This window comes from Hippocampus guttulatus, chromosome 5 (assembly GCF_054856545.1).
Source record: "Hippocampus guttulatus isolate MCC_2025c chromosome 5, RoL_Hgut_1.0, whole genome shotgun sequence".
Lineage (NCBI taxonomy): Eukaryota > Metazoa > Chordata > Actinopteri > Syngnathiformes > Syngnathidae > Hippocampus > Hippocampus guttulatus.
This window is the reverse complement of record NC_141265.1, coordinates 15,334,188-15,352,415: the sequence shown is the minus strand read 5'-3', so window position 1 is coordinate 15,352,415 and position 18,228 is coordinate 15,334,188. Positions and strand designations below refer to the sequence as shown.

General features: G+C 42.7%; 1 long non-coding RNA gene across 2 annotated transcripts in view; it reads left to right on the top strand.

The window, feature by feature from the left end:
- The window catches only part of LOC147205231 (uncharacterized), a 141,316-nt gene extending 125,701 nt beyond the window's left edge, over window positions 1-15,615 (top strand). Inside the window, exons 5-7 of one of the 2 annotated variants that reach the window (XR_015100947.1) lie at window positions 3,918-3,969; window positions 14,099-14,395; window positions 14,674-15,615. This is a non-coding gene — a long non-coding RNA (uncharacterized LOC147205231). Of the gene's footprint in view, window positions 1-3,917; window positions 3,970-14,098 lie in introns of both variants that reach the window. The other variant, XR_015100946.1, reaches the window with a different exon arrangement.
- Window positions 15,616-18,228: the final 2,613 nt, after the last annotated feature.

Below are 18,228 nucleotides of genomic sequence, written 5' to 3'. Positions count from 1 at the left end.
CCAAACTTCGCTGGAGGTGCCAATGAAGACCTTTTTTGTGTGTGTGTGTCTCCAAATCACGTTATTCTTGGCACATGAGCTTGCGAGAGTCTACTTGTATTTTATGAAAAGATTCTGAAAGTAAAAGTACAGAGCTTGCATGCGCGTGAGTTTTCTTGCGCCCGCTTCGTACCACAGCTAAACCTGCTACGGATGCTTCCAGATACTCTTTCTCGTGTGGTACTATTTGAAGACACGTAGCAAGAAATGACAAAAATAAAAGCAATCGCTATTGCATTCTCCCCCCTTGTTGGTGTGCTTACAACTCTTTCTCCTCTTCAATGAAATTTATCTCCTTACCATGACCGGAAGCCACATGCTGAGCAGTAAATACAAGAGACGTTCTTGCTGAGTGATTCCTTCAATACGGAGAGGTCTTTGCAGCTTCCTGCAATTCTACCTTGAAGTGATACTGTGGAAAAGTGTGATGAATTTACACCGTCAATGCAAACAGGATTGTGGGTGTTCATTTAAACAGCAAAGGCATAACCGCTTAATTAGTTGAGCTCCACATGTTTTCCTGTGACGACTCAACAGGTCGACAGTAGACAGGCTGTCAGTTGCGGTCTGGTAGGTCTGCGAGGAGGATCCAATTCTGTAGGGACTCAAAGATCCCTGAAATCTAAAAAAAAAAAAAATAACCAACAATATAATATATTATGCAGTATCTCTGAGTATAAATTTACATGTCTAATTTCTCTGGCATTTAGTAGGCAGCCCCACAGGCCAGTACAGATGTCTCTGGCAATGACCTAACTCTTCATTAATATGTATGCTGACAAGCGACCCAAAAAAAAGAAAAAGAAAAAGAAGATTAAAATTGCTCTTCTCTTGTTACAGCCTCTCTGTGCTTTGAGTGCACCACAGAGAGTGAAAAGCTGTCCGAGAGCACATCATGAACTCCCCGCTCACCTCATCCCCTTGCCTCTCCCTTCTCCTTCCATCTGGGCCAAATGCGTGTGTGTGTGTGTGTGTGTGTGTGTGTCTGTGTGTGTGTATGTCTGTGTGTAGCGGGGCTTCGAGCTTATTAAGAGACATTTAACGAGGATCCCTTACTCACTTCTCCTTTAATGTATTTGTTTAGGTATCAAGGCTCATGTCCTACCTTGTCAGAGGGGGAAACCTCTTTTGTTGGACGAGAGGAAACAGTGAGGTGATTGTTCTGCACTCCCCCCCCCCCCCCCCATCCTTTTTTTTCCTCCTCTGGTCACATCTTAGACAAGTTAACCTCTTTAATTAAGAGTACTTAGCTGTGTGGGCCCGGACGGGGCAGGAAACGATTGTTGAGACCCTGCCAAGCTGGATTGGGTTTCTCGGCAGCCCATGCTTCCAGCCAAGACTTGAATGGGAGACTGGCTTGTCAGCAGATGCTGTGCTCAGGGATCAGTGTCTCTCTGTCAGGTTACAAGAGCCCTTTTCCTCCAGACAAGAGCAGGGGCCGAAGGACAGAGGACAAGTAAAGGGTGTAGTGACCAAACGAAGATGACCAAACGGAAACGGAATACTTGGCATTGACTGTCAGTTACTTTCTGGCCTGGTGAGCATGTCAGCACAGCATTGTCCTCTTTAGGGGCATGATGGAGAATAGTTTTACTGCTCCGGGGCCGGGTCCAGCAATGGGGGGTGCTGTTTGCATGCCATATCATTTATGAAATCAACATATTGTCACAGCCCAGTGAAAACAATGTCTCTTCAAATGACGCTTTTTGATAGGAAAGAAATGAAAATACACCACCTACGAGCCCTAGACAGATTTCATGCCACATATGACTTTTAAGAACAGAGAAGCTTTGTCCTGACGCGCCAACACACCTGTCCTCAAACAAGCGATCCAACCAAATGGCGCAAGTCCATTGCACATCCGGAGTTGACTACAACCCAATTTGCATCGGAGAAAGAATCCCCACTAGCATCGCGACTGCTGCACGGTCGCCGAACCTCTGTAGCCAGCATGTCATCAGGGACAATATCAAAGAGCTCACGCTGGTTGAGAAATTAGACGGTGCAACACGCTGGGATCCGATTTGATTTGATCACTCTTATTGTACATGACTGTCATAACTAAATATAAACGATTGCCATCGTAAAAGATGTCATTTCTTTTTCTTTTTATCTCTTACGATTACCCGTAGAATTAATCATCCCTTCTCATTTCCGTCAGTAATCAGAGCCAGCCTGCTGCGTTCGCGTTGTAATTTCATCCTGCACCCTAACCCTAAATGAATACATACGTCATGTGGTGTGCATGCTGTTTCTGCATTAGTCAACCCGGCGTTCTGAGAGGGACGCCTCTAATTTCAGTTTTTGATATCCTAAGTATGCTTCATGCTTGCGGTAGCAGGGAATGTTCTGAAGGGGACAAACCCATAATCTCGTTAGCTTTATGGGTCTGTTTGCCAGACTCGAGAGCCAGACGACGGCATTGTGGAACTTTCCAGTTGTTCACGGAGCTCCGCTTTCTGCACAGCAGTTGAAGAAGAAAAAAAAAGTGAAAATATCCAGTTCTGTAACTCCATAAAACAACCTTTGTCGTTGATGGAAAGCATTACTCACAAGGATAGCGCGCACAGAAAGCCAAAACCCATCTGCAAACTTAACTGCAGGTTGACACGGCGCAATGTGACGTTTGACCTTGATTTATTCAAATACTTTTCAACACGTCCTTTATTGTTTACCAGGTGTGTATGTAAATATTGAAGCCACAGCATTTATTCGAGTAGATACCTTAGATACTGTAACTCTACCGCAAGTACTTTGATATTTCCATACTTTACTCGATATATTAAGCCTGGCAATTAGCTTTTGTTCCAGTTAACATTGCGTGAATAAAATGTAGATGTTAACTCATTCACGGCTAAAAAAAAGTCAAAGGTCTATTGTTATTACCTGGGCAGGAAGCGTAAATCATAATTTAAGTATATTTGTAAAAATTATGATTATCATATATTTAAGCACAATATGTTTATATAATATTAACCTGTGATTGGCTGTCAATCGGGTTCAGGGTGGGTGTTCCCTGCCTACTGCCCGATGCAGACTGGGATAGGCTCCAGCACTCGTGAGGATAAGCGGATTCGAAAATGGCTTGACTTACGATAATAATATACGTTTTAGGAATACAACTTCTGCTTTTTTTTATGAACACTTGGTATTAGTACACTACTGTATTTTAATGCTGGTTATGATATAAATACTTGGAGAACCAATTTTTTTCAATAAACGAGAACCACTGCTTTAGAGTCAACAATAGACGATCTCTTAACATAACAGCGACTACTTTATTTCAGCACTGTCAATTGAACCCAGCTTCCTCTTAATGTATCCATGTCCACACGCATACATATCGGGTTACCCTGTCATGAGCTAGAATACACACATCAGGGTCTACGCGAGTTCAAAGTTCTTGGGTGTCCTCGAGACTGAAGGGAGTTATTTCGGTCCCATTGAGCTAAATTATCTTTAAAATTGCACCCTCTGGGTTCCAGACCCAATGAACACATAAAATTATTTCTTGACCTTGTAATATCTCTTAATAGCAAGGCATTTGTTTCCACATTAACCTTATCATCCCCCAAATGGTGTGGAGTTAATTCCCAAAAGGCTACCTGCAGATGTTTTCCTGTTCCGCGTTTATATTAGTGATGTTTCACAGCCAAAATGGATGACTGTGTCTAATTGGCTATTCTCTTTGAAGTGGAACAAAGCTCGACCGCATAGGCAGCGGTTTGCGTCGCAGGCAAAATATAGGGGGAATGGCAACCTCATTTCCCAAGTTTACCACGAGGTTCAAGCATGCATAGCCTGTGGTCAGCGTGTTGCCGTGCACTCTCGTAATGTCTGTCTGCTGCCCGCCTCACTTCCTCCTCTTCCTCTTCCAGGAAGTGTTCATCTCCGAGGAGAAAGTGTTCATTCTCCGAGGCCGAGCTGAAGGTAAACTGGCCAGATACTTTGTCAAATCCTACCCCCCCCCCCCCCAAAAAAAAACATCACATAGAGTACTAACACCAGCTGAGCTATTTAACTGACTGATTATCATATTTTTTCATGGATTTTGCACGGTGGACCCCCCCCCCCCCACCCCCCACCGTAAAGGTTTAGCTGCAGTTTACAAAGTTGCTCAGGCTAACGTGGAGCTGCAGGCTAAAGTGCAGACAAATTAAATCTCCACATGTATCCCATTATCCCAACCATCCGCATTTTCTTCTCAAATAAATTCCATGAAAAAACAATGGCATATTTTGGGGGCCTGTGGCTACCCTTTTTAACTTGCCACAGGTTTTGATCTGGTTTTGTGCTAAATATTTCAGTCAATCTCCCTGATTGATTACAGGTAAGTCTGCAGTATATCTGCTCCACAAGGAACTAGAAATATAGAAAGAACCAGTCACATTTATTGGGGTTCCCAAATGAAGAAATTGGGAATTTGGTGTTATGACATGCTATGCGTGAGCAGGAACACACCTCAAAAATAAATAAATAAATAAATATTGGATTGATATTGGCATGTTTCAGAAACAAAATGAAGATGAGTCACAATTCATATTGGAATTCTCAAGCAAAATACGACATGGTTCAGTGGCATATAATGTCATGAAATCGAAACTTACCTCAGGAGAGAGAATGCTTCCGTGCAGCGTTGAAAAGGTCATATTCAAACATCAAAGTCCAATGATTAATTTTCCACCAAACTTTACAAACTCTGTGGAAATGGCTGAAAATGCAATTTGTAGACATACGGAGCGCCAATGGCAGAAGGTTTGGGGGGCGGGGGCCCCCGCCGGTGCAAGAAAGTCGAGATGCTCAGAACATTGGGCTGCTGCAAGTCTGGGCTTTATTCCAGAAAGCCTGAAAACGTTCCATGTCGATCCGTCATTCTCCCATGTTTAGTCCCCTTAATTAGCGAGCCACTCACCACGGAATCAGGTGGTTGCAATTAGAGAAAATTACCCCCCCCCTAATATGATTATTATATAAAGTATTTTATGGGGATTGCTGGTGGTGTTTTGCTGAATATACGCCAGACAGGATGCAACATTTTATACTGGCAGACAAATTATCCATTTGCATCTTAAAAGGAGCTCGTTGGCTATTCTGCAATTCTTCATCAGCACAATTAAGCCCGTTTATTCCTTCCAAGTTTTTTCCGAAACTTCCCCTTTTCCTCGGCCGGCCAGCTCCGCGTCAGCGTGAGAGTGCTGCGTCATCTGATTTCATAAAGGAGCCAATTAATTTAATAATAAATTCCCGCTCCGCCGCAGAGGTCGTTGCATTGACTTACGGAACAAATCCATTTAATTTTCAAGTAAACAATAAACACTTGTTGATCTCATTAGAAAATGTAAGCAGATTATAAGAGCTGTGGACACATAAATGCAAATTATCGATACTGAAATCTGAAAACATCTAGAAAAAAAAGTGAAATGTCAAATCGAGAATAAATAAAGGAGAATAAATATTTGTTTGGGAATTCTGGGGGGACTTGTATTTAATAAATCTTTGCAGAAGCGTTTCGTTGTCAAAAGTACGCAATTTTTGAGGGTTCTGTATTTTGATTTTCTTTTTCTCCAATTTGACCAATGCAACTTTGATGAGGATCTCAAAATTAATCCTTTCAGGGACAGCGGTCACTCCAGTGGACAGCCTATTATGTTATCAAGTTACAGGTTAACCGTTATTGGTGCATGAAAGGGTTAAATAAACCAATTAGTTTTAAATGTAAACTTTTTCCAACGTCCCTGTCATTGCTTCTACTTGGTCAGTGCTGAATTTGCTGACAAATGTTCCACTAAGTCTCGGTAGACCGGACGCCGGTCTTTCTGAGGCGAGTCCTGCTTGGGAATGAGTTCCCTGTGGAGTTACTGGAGGAATAGTGCGAGCAGGTGATCTCACCTGCGGCATTGTTGCTACTTTGTAAAGTCCTTCGGATTCAATTGACAATGCCCCCCACCCCCGCGGCTTTGATACAGTTGCTTGGATACCACGTCCACCTGGACCAGCATATGTCGCAGCATGCTGCTCTTCATGTAAAACAGACGCTCGGCCTAAACAGTTTTCTCAAACTCCCCCTCCGTCTTTCACTCTATTGATACCTCACTTTTTTTTCTTTTTTTTTTTTGGGTCCAGCTAAGTCTTTAAACCCAAAATGTTGCTCTCTGATGAAGCTGTCCAGCCCACATCCAGCTCTAATCGCTTCTGCAGACCATCTGAGGGTAAACGACTGGCCGAGGCAGCCTGTGGAGGCCACAGTGAGAGAAGGCGAGGAAGCTGGATGGAATAATTATAAGCTTGGTGATGGATGGCTCATAGCCCGTGACTGACAGGAGGCATTCGGGTTAGGGTTAAACGGGCCAAACCCTGGGAGACTTAATAATACACAAGAAAAGAGTAACTGAGATGAAGATCATTAGACTGGCCGACGTGGAAAGGCCACCACGCTTTCATCGTACGACCACAAGCGTTGATATAATAAATGATCGGGTCAAACGGCCGTTCCTTCCCTCGGTACTACGCTGTTAGCATACCGTATTTTCCGTACTATATGGTGCACTAAAAGCATTCAATTTCCTCAAAAGCCGCTAGTGCGCCTTATAATCCGATGCACCTTATATATGGATAAATATTCTTATTTCTTGGACGTAGTATTTTAAAGTGCTTTGTTACAGCTGTAGTGGTTGTGGAAGCTGTATATAAGATGGATTGTATTGTATTCCCTATAGCGTAGCTCCATCTAGTGCATGCATAAGGCAACCACTCTTGGAGCTGCTATTCTATGCACCTAAAAATACCGTGCGCCCGATATATGAAAACAGTTTTAAAATAGGCCATTCATTGAAGGTGCGCCTTCTACTCCGAAGTGCCTTATAGTGCGGAAAATATGGCTCTTTAAGACACTTCAGCGACATACACTTTTCTCTGTGTTAATTTTGAACATGTATTAAGAAACAATGAAAACTAAACAATTAGCCATGCTACTCTTAAAGCCTTTTACACTGGCCGCCAGTCAGCTGTCGAACAGAATTTAAAAGTCTGCGACCAGTCTCAAAATCACAGAATGGTTTAAGTCCTGAACACATTACTTTGATTATTTTCTTAACTATGTTTGCTCTACTAGTTTTTAGTCATCAGTCCTATTCACTGAAAGGAAAGCATGTGTTCTTTTGTGCTCTTTTTTTCATTCAGCAGCTCTTGAATAAAATACTAGCCTACGTTTATCAAAGCAATCCTATCAAGCCTCCAAAACCATTCACCGCCGATCGGACTTTTAAATGCAATTTATGTTATTATTATGATTAGCAGCATTTGGACTATTATTTCAAAGTGCTCTTTCAGATCAGCGTCACCCACTCGCATCTCGCAACATTTGTCTTTGGGAAGCAGCAGCTTTCGGGAGTAGGCGCATGAATAAAAGATGACTCGGCGCGTCGTTTAGCCGATTCCGCATCAAATGTGGTCGGTGCGTCTCGCTTGAATAATGTAGATAGGTCCCGTCGAAAAAAGGTCAGCGGATATTACCTTTCATTTTGAGATTCTCTGCGTTTTCTCCAAACACGTGGAGTCTATAATGCAAACAGCATGAAGTCAGCAGGCCTCTCGGTAGACGCCCACGTAGAAACGGATCAAAAGATACTTTGGTAAAATTACACAAGTACACAAAGTGTCTGTTTGACTTTTGTCCTTTCTTAAAAGCAAACATGGCTGCAGGACATTCTTATTTATCTCCACAAAAGCGGTCACGTTTTTATCGGCGATGAATTGTCCATTTGCTTCTTTTTTTGTGTGTTTTTTGAGGCAGTTTTTACTTATCACTTAGATGTTTGTGAGTTCCATTGTTGAGCGCCTCGAAAGTTGTACAGTGTGGAGGTTAAGCTAACAGTTCTGGAAAAATGTTTTGTTTTTTCACTTGTATGATCAAGCAATTACAAAACGGTTATTAAAATTGCTCCCTACTCCTTCGCCATTAAATGTCTTTCAAACCTTGCAAAAAGGTCAATAGTTTTACTTCACTTCTTGTTTTAGTGTGCGTTCTTATACAATCACTCACTTCTCTTTACATTTCTAGGAGATTTAGGAATGTTGGCGCGTTGCTTAAAATTCCACATAATTTTTTAACCCTTCCGGGGACAGCGGTTACGACAGTGGACAGCTTATCATGTTATCAGGGTGTATGAAAGGGTTCATCTTTTACTGGAGCCTGGAATAAATTGATTTGACATTGTTTCGCATGAGAAAAAAAAATCGAACAATTGGCAAGTTAGCGAACATGACTCAAAACTTTGGAGGGTGGCATTTTTCCATTCTGCTTCTTATTATATTTTGTTGAGGATCCACACTCACGGCTTCTCTATAAGTTTCATTAATTTTATCGAAAATGGATAAAAGCACATCTCAACATTTGCTATTGTTGCAATATCAAACCAAATTTTAGCTACATCTGATCCAGGCGTCACATTTGTCAACGATTTAAATCCGTCCATGTTTCTTTCCAGTACACAAAGTACCTCAGCTCTTCCTCAAACGCATGGGAAATATCATTTGACATTTCAACAAGAAACCTTTTTGTTTTTTAATGAGAGCGGAGATTGAGTTTAGCAAAGCGCAAATCGAGGATGGACAAAACAATGAACATACAGATTTCCCTCTGAAGTTACCCTGAGCAATGAATCTACACCAAGTTGCTGAATGTTTCTGTTAAATAGCAGATAAGAGTGAAATAGTTTCTGCCCATTCGTATTCATTTCAGATCAATAAGTCCCATTGTGCCATCAATCAACTTCTCGAGCTACACATCTCCGTAATATTTTGCACTAAAATGAACAATTAACGGAAATGTCTGAAATCGCCTCTATATTGCCTTTTGTGTTTTGTTATGAGTTAATAACACCCGCGCAAAAGCAATTAGGAGGTGAGGCCAATGATGCGTCGTCATGGGGATCCCGCTCAGGGAGTTCTGCTCCCGTCAACATTGATTAATTCAGTACGGCAACCCAACTTATTTGTCCCTCGGAGGCCCGACGTGTCACTTGCACTTTGCATCACATCAAAGAAGAGATTTTAAGAAGATGTGATTGACAGGTGCTCTGGGTCGTCAAAATCAGCAAGGGGTTGTTAAGTCGTCATCCCCTTTAACCAGATGGCTCTGAAAAGCATTTCTCAAAATCAACGCCAGATGGATCTTTGACAGGTGCTTATCCATGTGACATTTCCAACGGCTGTGACGTTTTTTTTTTTTTTTTGGACACGTCACGGGTCAATGTGGACATCCTGTTAAGTGTCACCGAAGCAGATTGCCTAGATGGTCCCTCCTGTCGCTGATGGGAACAAGATAGAAGGCAGGAACAAGAGCGCTGGAGAATACCGGAATGAAGAATGCCAAAATATTGGACTAATGCACCAAATGGATCCTTCATGGGGGCACAGAACTGAAGCTCTTTAAATGTAAAACATTTCTTTTAGCATTCAGGGTTCCATTTTTCAGTCTAATTATGAGGATAGGTGCAACGTTTCTAAGCGCCTTATGGACACTGACACACACATTTCTAACAAGTCACTAAATATTAATTGCTCCCTTCAAAACAAAAGGACCAGGATTTAGTGTTCAACTTGGTGCTCAGTGATCTTTACCAGACTTCATTTTCCTTTACTTACTTGTCGTTAAAAACATATCGATGTATCTGGCACAACAACGCCTGAGGTACGTGAGGTTAAATTGGAGTCTAAAGTCTAACACCAAATCGGAGTTCAACAACAATAACAACAAAAATCGGGCGATTTAGTTTAGTCTGTTATGACATCATGTGAGGCCTCAGCGTAGAGAATTTCTTTCAAACCAGAATGTCATGTAGGAATGTGGCACAGGCATCACAGTCCGAAGCAAAGACATTTTTTAAAAATCAGCACCAAAAATATGTTGAGGGTCACATTATGCCAGGTCTGATTAAAATTTGCTGTTGTGCAGTGTAATTTAAAGGAATTACCGGTAAATGGGAGACTATTAGCAAGTGTGCCCCTGAAGAAGTTGGCCAAGTCTAACTTCAGATCGATTTGTGCTCAGGTTTGTAGTCCAGTGTGCAGCCGTCGGTGCAATCAGCTGCCCGAAGTCTTGTCAGTCGTCTGTTTTCCCTCCAGTGGCTTTGTCCTGTCAGCTTTGAAATCACTTCTATCACTGTCGGCGTCTTCAGCTCTCGCCTTCAATATTCATCCGGTCCTCTCGCTGCTCGTCATAGTGGCCAATACAGAGGCTGTCTCCACCCATTAGAGTTCAATAAAAGTCCTGTTAGAGCGCAGTGAGTGGCGCGTTTATCAAAGCGAAGACGACGCACTTGCGCACAATGTGAATCTGCCTTAATGACGCTAATGACACAAACACCCGCACAACACACAGTATGTTCAGACAGACAATATAGCAATGCTCACAGGCACTTACTCTTTATCCTTTGTGAAGATCTTGCTACTGCTGAAGTTGTCTTTTTGTACTTTGTACACGAGGATAAGCAGTTCAGAAAATGGAGGGATGAATCGCTGCATTATACTGCCCCTGGTGGCCAAGATGCTCACACCAGAAGGAGCGGCATTCAAATGTCCATTGAATTCCAGCTAAAATGTGGCAAAATGTCCTTTTATTCTGTGCAGTCACAAGACAAACGTTTTATTGCATTTTTGGGGTGGCTGAAATGGATGAATTGAATTTAATGGAAAAAGGTGACTTTAATGTTTATTTATTTTTTGCTTGCGTTTTGCGTTAGGACTGTGGTCACGGAACCACTAGATCTTAACACACCGCTGAATGTACAGGCCCGGTGGTCTACTGGTTAGCATGTCAGCGTCACAGTGCAAAGGTGCAGGGTTCGATTCCAGCTTCTTCGGGCTTCCTGTGTGGAGTTTGCATGTTCTCCCCGTGCCTGCTTGGCTTTTCTTCGGGTATTCTGGTTTCCTCCCACATTCCAAAAACATGCATGACAGGTGAATGGAACACTCTAAATTGTCCCTAGGTGTGAATGTGAGCGTGGATGGTTGTTCGTCTCTGTGTGCCCTGCGATTGGCTGGCAACCAGTTCAGGGTCTACCCCGCCGACTGCCTGAAGTCAGCTGGGATAGGCTCCAGCACGCCCGCGACCCTCATTGGGATGAAGCGGCTCAGACAATGGATGGATGGATGAAAATCTCCAATTCTTTGTTTAAAAATCATATATCAGCAGTCATTCAGTACTTAATTGTCCCATAACCGCAGTCATGAACTACACTTACAAAAGATCCAACGTCAAGCAAAAGATATTCACAAATATTTTGTTTGGGACAAAAAGATACAAACCGCTCCAGGTATGATTTCATGCAGATGTGCACAACTGCTCGATGCGACCACAATATTAAACATACGTTGGCGTTAAACAAATACCTCTCACACAGTGTCAGTCAAAACTGGGCAAGAGTGCATAATGTATTGCATTTATCATGTCGTTTTGAAGATGCTTTTTAACCTCATTTACAGTCGCCACAACCTCACATTGGCACACACACATTTACAGGCTCTATGGTGAATAAACATCTGGCTTGTGTTACCTTGTGCCGTATGATTTACGGTCCGCGGCAGAAGGTTGAAACTTTAGCCGCACGTAGCACAGTGCGCTGTTGCAATCAGGCTCGCCATCATCTGTTTATAGATCGGCTCGGCCAGCTGTTGAACACTTCCATTTGAACCCTGCTCATTTCCTGGCCGTAGACGAAAGAGGACTTTCCTTTTTTTCCTTTTTTTTTGTGTCAAGAGTGGCAATGCATTACCTGAGATGCTCTTTGAACTGGCTACGAAAGATAAATGCTGTGTGTCACTATTTTATTAAAGCTAATATTTGCTTATTTTTTTTTGGATGTATGTTGAACCAGATACAGTTGTGCGGAACCCAAAAAACAAAGGCAAATTACAACAAAAAAAATTACTGGGGGTAAAGTATTTTTGTCTTTGTAAATGTAAATGTATTTAATTTCGTAACAAATGACGACCTAAACTTTTTTTTTTCTGTTCGAGTCTGAATATAATTTACATCATTTTGCGCAAAAGATCGAATTGCTTAACCTTGCATATGCATTTACAAACAAGCCAGCTGCGGCATTATCACCCTTATATTCCTTCTTACCAAGCAAATTCCCACACAGTCTTTCAGAGGACCAAAAAATAGAAACCTCGTGTTGCGCTCCGAGGACCGAGTCTTATGTTTCAAACACGAGTTCCAATAATTGCTCTAGTCTGGTGTGTCTGCGTTCAAGCATGCAACTGCACAAATTGAAACCCCACAAAGTAATCTTTCATTCATTTAATCATTGAAGTCGATTTGCCCAGTGGGCTAAAATAATGATTTTTCGGATGGATCTGTATAAACGGACCGCATTCAAATGGCAATATCGTGAGACATTCTACTCTTCCTGTCCCGCACGTGGCTGAACTTGACTGACGCAAAGCACTATTCAAAGTGTAAATGAGCTGAATAGGAAAGTGCATTTTAGAGGGAGGGAGATATGAGAGGATGCTACAGAGTGAGAGAGAGAGCGAGAGAGGATGAGAAAGCAATGATGGTGTAAATCTCTCCGGGAGCATGTCGTCTCTTCCGTAATGGAAATGGAAAAATGCGTTTTCATGATTCATGCTGGGCATTTCCACTTATAGTCTGCAAATCATTAGAGCACAAGATGTCATATTTCTGTGGCCTAAATGGCAACTGAAGTGTTCAAATGCATGAAAGTGGACGGGGGATGGATGTGGGGGGGGGGGGGATGCGGGAGCAAAAGCCAGAGCGAAACTGAGAAGGATGAACAATATGAAGAAGAAGGGCGAAGAGCGACGAGTGGTTTGCGACGCAAGGTTATCGTTTTGACTTCTGGCTCTCGTCGTGACAATGAGGCCCACTTTTGAAACAATTCACAGTCACACCTTTGCTCAGATTGGGGTAAACGGCTACACATGCAAGACACGATGAAGTTTGTCAAAACCGCAAACAGACGGCTCAAAATAAGATGCTGGGAAGTCTCTGCTCTGTACCACATGAATGACTCGGATCACATCGCTGTGCAGTGTTGTTGTTAGCGTTGTACAATTCTATATCACCATACTAGGAGCTATTCCAATTTTTTTAAACCCTCTGAGCTCGATAATGTTACCCAAATATGAAGGACGCAAGCTTATGTTTTGAAAATTTAAAGCTTAATAGTAGTACTCTGCCTCACCGCCAGATTTGCATATTTCATTAAAGCCCTCCGGTTCCGTCCTACGACTTCCACGACTTAAAGTGACACCGTCCATGGGTCGGCAGCTCTTTGGGACAATTTAAATCATCATTAAATTGAGCCATGATTGCTTGCGCCAGTTTGGAGGACACGAAGGTCACACTGCTAATATTTATGCTCATTCTAGCATGTATAAAGGGACTATAAATCATATTTTCCGACAGAGAACGAGTACTGAAGTCGTGCAAATGTGACCCGTGGGACCAGCTGAGCTCTGATTGGAGGAGGAGCACATATCATCCTGATTTCTCTTATGTGAAATCAAAGCCTGCCTCTCATCAAGCTCCACCAAACATTAAGTGTATTCTTATGATATTTATAAGTAATGTTTCACAAGAAGTATCTGCAGAGGTACAGTAAAAACTTGCTCACCCACACGTACTTTTACTTTGGCTTTGTGTAGCACATATTAGCCAGATAAAGAACGATTCTAAACAACGTTCATAACAGTAGAATAAGGAACTCTGTCCCAGTTACTCCGTCTTCCTTTCCCATCCCGAAAATATTCCAGTTTGTCCACAGGTGTGCCTGCGGTTGTGAAGGTGTCTTAACGTGTCTCGCGATTGGCTGGCAACTAGTCCAGGGTGTGTGCCTCGTCTCTTTCCCAAAGTCAGATGAAAGGCTCCAGCTCAGCTGTGACGTGAATGAGGATACGCTCCTTCCAAAAATGGAGGGATGACCTGTGAAATTAAAGAAAAGAGATTATTCTCCACATCTGACTCTAGAATGCATTGGCACTTATCCTGTCAGTGTTTTCCAAACCGCCTTTTTCTCCTCTCTTGTGCCAGGTGAGGGCCGGCATTCAGAGGCGGTGGCAAGACTTCAAGCGGCCTACACAAAGCAAACCCGAATGACGCAGGCCAGTGAATTGTGCAGAAGGGAATCGGAGGAGCCAATTGAATACTTAAAAAGCAGTAACAAGGAAATCAGCCCATTCAGCAAAACTGTCAGCCGAGCGTGAACTTGGCAGCCTGTCTGCTGTCGTACTCGACGCTACATCCTTCCAAGTGTCTGAGCAATGGCGTGATTTGGAATCTATTTTACAATCGGCTGTCAACACTCGTGTGCAAACTCACCCATTTGAGGTACATCAGAGAATAGCGTCATGTCATTTGTTGCAGCTGTAATTTGTTTAGGTGAGGGGGGATTATGGGATTCGATGACAATGGGGGATCATACCGACAGCAACCGTGGGAATACAAGTGTACTGTATGGACCGAATGTGTGTGTGTGTGTGTGTGTGTGTGTGTGTGTGTGCGTGCGTGCCTAAGGATGATAAGCATTTTATGTTATCAACCGGAGAGCCTTTTTACTCTTTCGATTGGATTATTTACGTGTCTGCACACGGCTCTCCTCATCACAGATGGCGCCACGGCGGATGCCAGCGCGATGATTCTTCCAACCTCCGCGGAGAGCCAGAATGAATTTAGGCGCTCTTGGACGAGCCGGATGACAGAATGAGGCACAAATTACACTTGTTAACGAAGGACAATGAGTGTGACTTGCAGCTGTCTAATCTCATATCTCTCAAGCACACCGAGAACCCGGAGGAGGGGGTATGCCGCTCGGAGCCAAGAACACACGCTCGTTCATGGGCCTTCATCTGCCTGGAGATCTGGCATGTCGGATAGCACACAACGGGTGAACATAACGTTATTTATTTTCTTGTTTTGATTGTGTTCAACCATCAAAAAATGAAGCTATTGTACTGAATTGGAAAGATTTTGATTGTTCGCTTACCTTTTACATGTAATAGTCAAGCTTGAGTCAGAAATTTGTGACAGGCGATTATTTTCTGGAGCATATACCCCCATTCGTGTCGTAGCGAAGCGGGAGTTTAGCCTCGCTGGCATTGGGCATTGACATCCAACCATTCACACTTACTTTGACACCTATGTGAGAGTCTTCAATGAATCTGGCATGATTTTTGGCAGGGATGTGTAAGAAAAAGAGAGAAAATGCAAATTCCTCACTTAACTGGGTTAGCATAGGCTAGCGATAGAGGCTAAAGTGGGTTAGCATAGACTAGCGATAGAGGCTAAAGCGGGTTCTGATAAAATTTGGGTTACGGAGTGTCGACAAATGGGGTCGGAAGGTGAAGTATATTTCCTGTATATTTAAAAGGTGTTTTGTTTTTCAACATAAGCATGTATTTCAGGCATTCCGTATGATTTGTACATTCGTTGGTTAAAATATTCGTTCCCCAGTATAAGCGCACCTAATCATTCACGTTTATGATGTAGCGTGTTCATGATTCCCACCAACTGGGTGATTCCCACCCTTATCATATAAATTTTTCCTAAAAATAAAAAACAAGCACTGCTTGCTGATGTTTACTTTTTTTGGCATTGTGAGAAGCAGCACTATGAATGCACCGTGGCCTCCAGAGTTTCGGGGGCCAATCGCAAGAGGCGTGGATATGTGAGATATTAGTGTATTCAGCCCAGCGCGTGTAGCCAAAAGCAATGACTCGTGTGGTTTTTTTTCCTGAGAAAAGTTTGCTGTTATAATAACCTCACAGGACCAAGTTGAATTATTTTAACTTCAGGATGTGATTTATTTTCTCCTCCTCTCTCATGATTGTGCTTAGGCTCAGTCAGCAACACTCTACAATATTTCCAAAGTCTGCTCAAAATACACGCTAAAACAGGTAGACTGGATGCTCCAAATTGCCTTTCATTGTGTTCTTGTCTGGCTCATTAGCCGCACTAACCAGTTAAGGAAACTACACGAAACCATTAGAATACCAGTCAACTCCATTTTAGGGCTCATTTGCAGCACATATGAGCGATGTGGCATTGAGACCTCACACATGCGGATTGATAGATTCATCAAGCAAATGCAGCAAAAGGAAAACTGGGTCATCAACGAACCAAAGAGGTGCAAATGAAGAAAATAAACTGTAAAAGGTCGCTCAGCCTGTCTCTTACTAATGAGCCCGTAACTTTGGACTGCGTTAAGGCATCCAAAGTTGACCTTGCAAGCGCCCAGTCACATTTAATTACCGCAATGACTCAGCACGCAGGACAGCCAGCTTTGTCCTGCAGCACACCACTGCGCACGCTGCGAATACGAAATCTCTGACATTTTGAGAAATCGCAGCAGAGCGGCAGTCGGAGGTTTCCACCAAATGTCTTTCTTGACCTGGAATGTCGGGGCCCGTAATATTCGGCGTATTTCCTACACGGCTAATATCTTCTGGATTGTGTCTGAGCCAGGACAAATATGCTTATTTCCAGTACCGGAAGTTTGTTTACATTGACGTCTCCTTGACAATTTATGGAAAAACAAGAGAAGGAAGGAGGGGAAGTGTTAGAGTCATATGAGCGCCTCTGATAAATCACGAGCCCGGCGACACTTTAAACAAGGTTCGCACGTAATGGAGACTGCAAGGAATAAACAAATTATATTGTCAGAGTCAATATCGGATAAAATATAGTTATCAAGCCACTAAGCTATTGAGTCACCGCAAGGCATTAAATCTGAAATGTATTCATGGATTCCTTAAATCTCCGTCATGTCAAAGTAGCATCACCATAATCCCCAAACTCGATTTACTGTCCTCAAGAATGTATTATGTTGTTGTGTTTCTAATGGCATCGTTCAGTATTTTTTTTTGTCACGTTTTTCTCACAGAGCCCCTCATGATACTGATAAGTTCTGTTGCTATTCGCACCATTAGTCACAGAGGAAACCTGATTCTGGGTTCCCCGGGTTATCAGCAACATGTGGGGTCCTTCAAGGTTCTCTTCTCAGCCCCTTGCTTTTTTGGCCCCACAAGCTTGTATTTGAGAGTGTTACTGTTTTAATGTCATAAGTATGCAGATGGCATGAGAGTTTACATAACAATTTATTAGTCCAGTTAACTAATTAGGTGGTAGTTATTCCAGTCATTGATAATGACAGTGATCATAAATTTATAGTAGATTATTTTATTAATCGACACCCCGCAATGAGAGGCTCCAGCCAACGGCTGTCTGTTGAGCTAACAGGCTTCCTGGGCTCGTCTCGTTCCTCCCAATCTAACAAGCACGTTAGATTTCAGAGGGGGGCGATTTACGAATTGTCCCCCCTATAGTTGCCTTACCTGCAGTTCAGCATGTCGTCTGCCTTCTGCCCAAAGTCAGGCTGGGGTAGGCTCCAGGTGTGCATCACCCCGAACAAAATAAGTAATATAGTAAACGAATGAAATGAAATGACTTATTATGTACAGATTTCTCTACACATACTATTTTGTTTTTAGTCTTTTACCCCTGTCTCAGGGATTTGTGCCTTTCTTGGGCAGGAGAAGCTGCAATACAGATGCCTTTGCAAAGGTTTTTCCCGAAAGAAATCTACACCTCAACCCTAAAATTGATATCGGTTGGGATGGACCACTAATGTTTTCCACATTTTGCTCCCTTCTGTAAGTATTTGTAAAGGTCATATTCCATTTTTTTTCACACTAGGCTTTTGTTTGAGTCTATGTGCACACACAAACAGACACATGAGTGAGCACACACACACAAAATGAAAACACATGTTTCCATTTCGGCGGTTCTCATAGAAAAACTGTGTTGCTATTAGTAGTCCTCTGGATTGAACTCATCTCTGTTTCCCAGCTTGCAGCTCACTTTGGCTTCTCGTCAAACTGCTGCGGTTGCATTCCTGCGGATGATTTTAGACACGATTGGTGGACAGCTTGAGTTAACCCAACATTTTATGTATATTTCGCCCCCCAAATCTATCGGTCAATCGGAAAACACTTAGAGAGAACACTTTGGATTGTTTTTGGACATCCCACATGAAAAGGGCAGATGTTTCAGTGATAAATATTGCGCGTTTGACGCGCCTGTCAGCATGTAATAAAGCATTTCAGCTGCTGAAATCTCACTTTGTGGATTCACAGACGTCCGTTGTCAGTAAGCCTGTCACATTC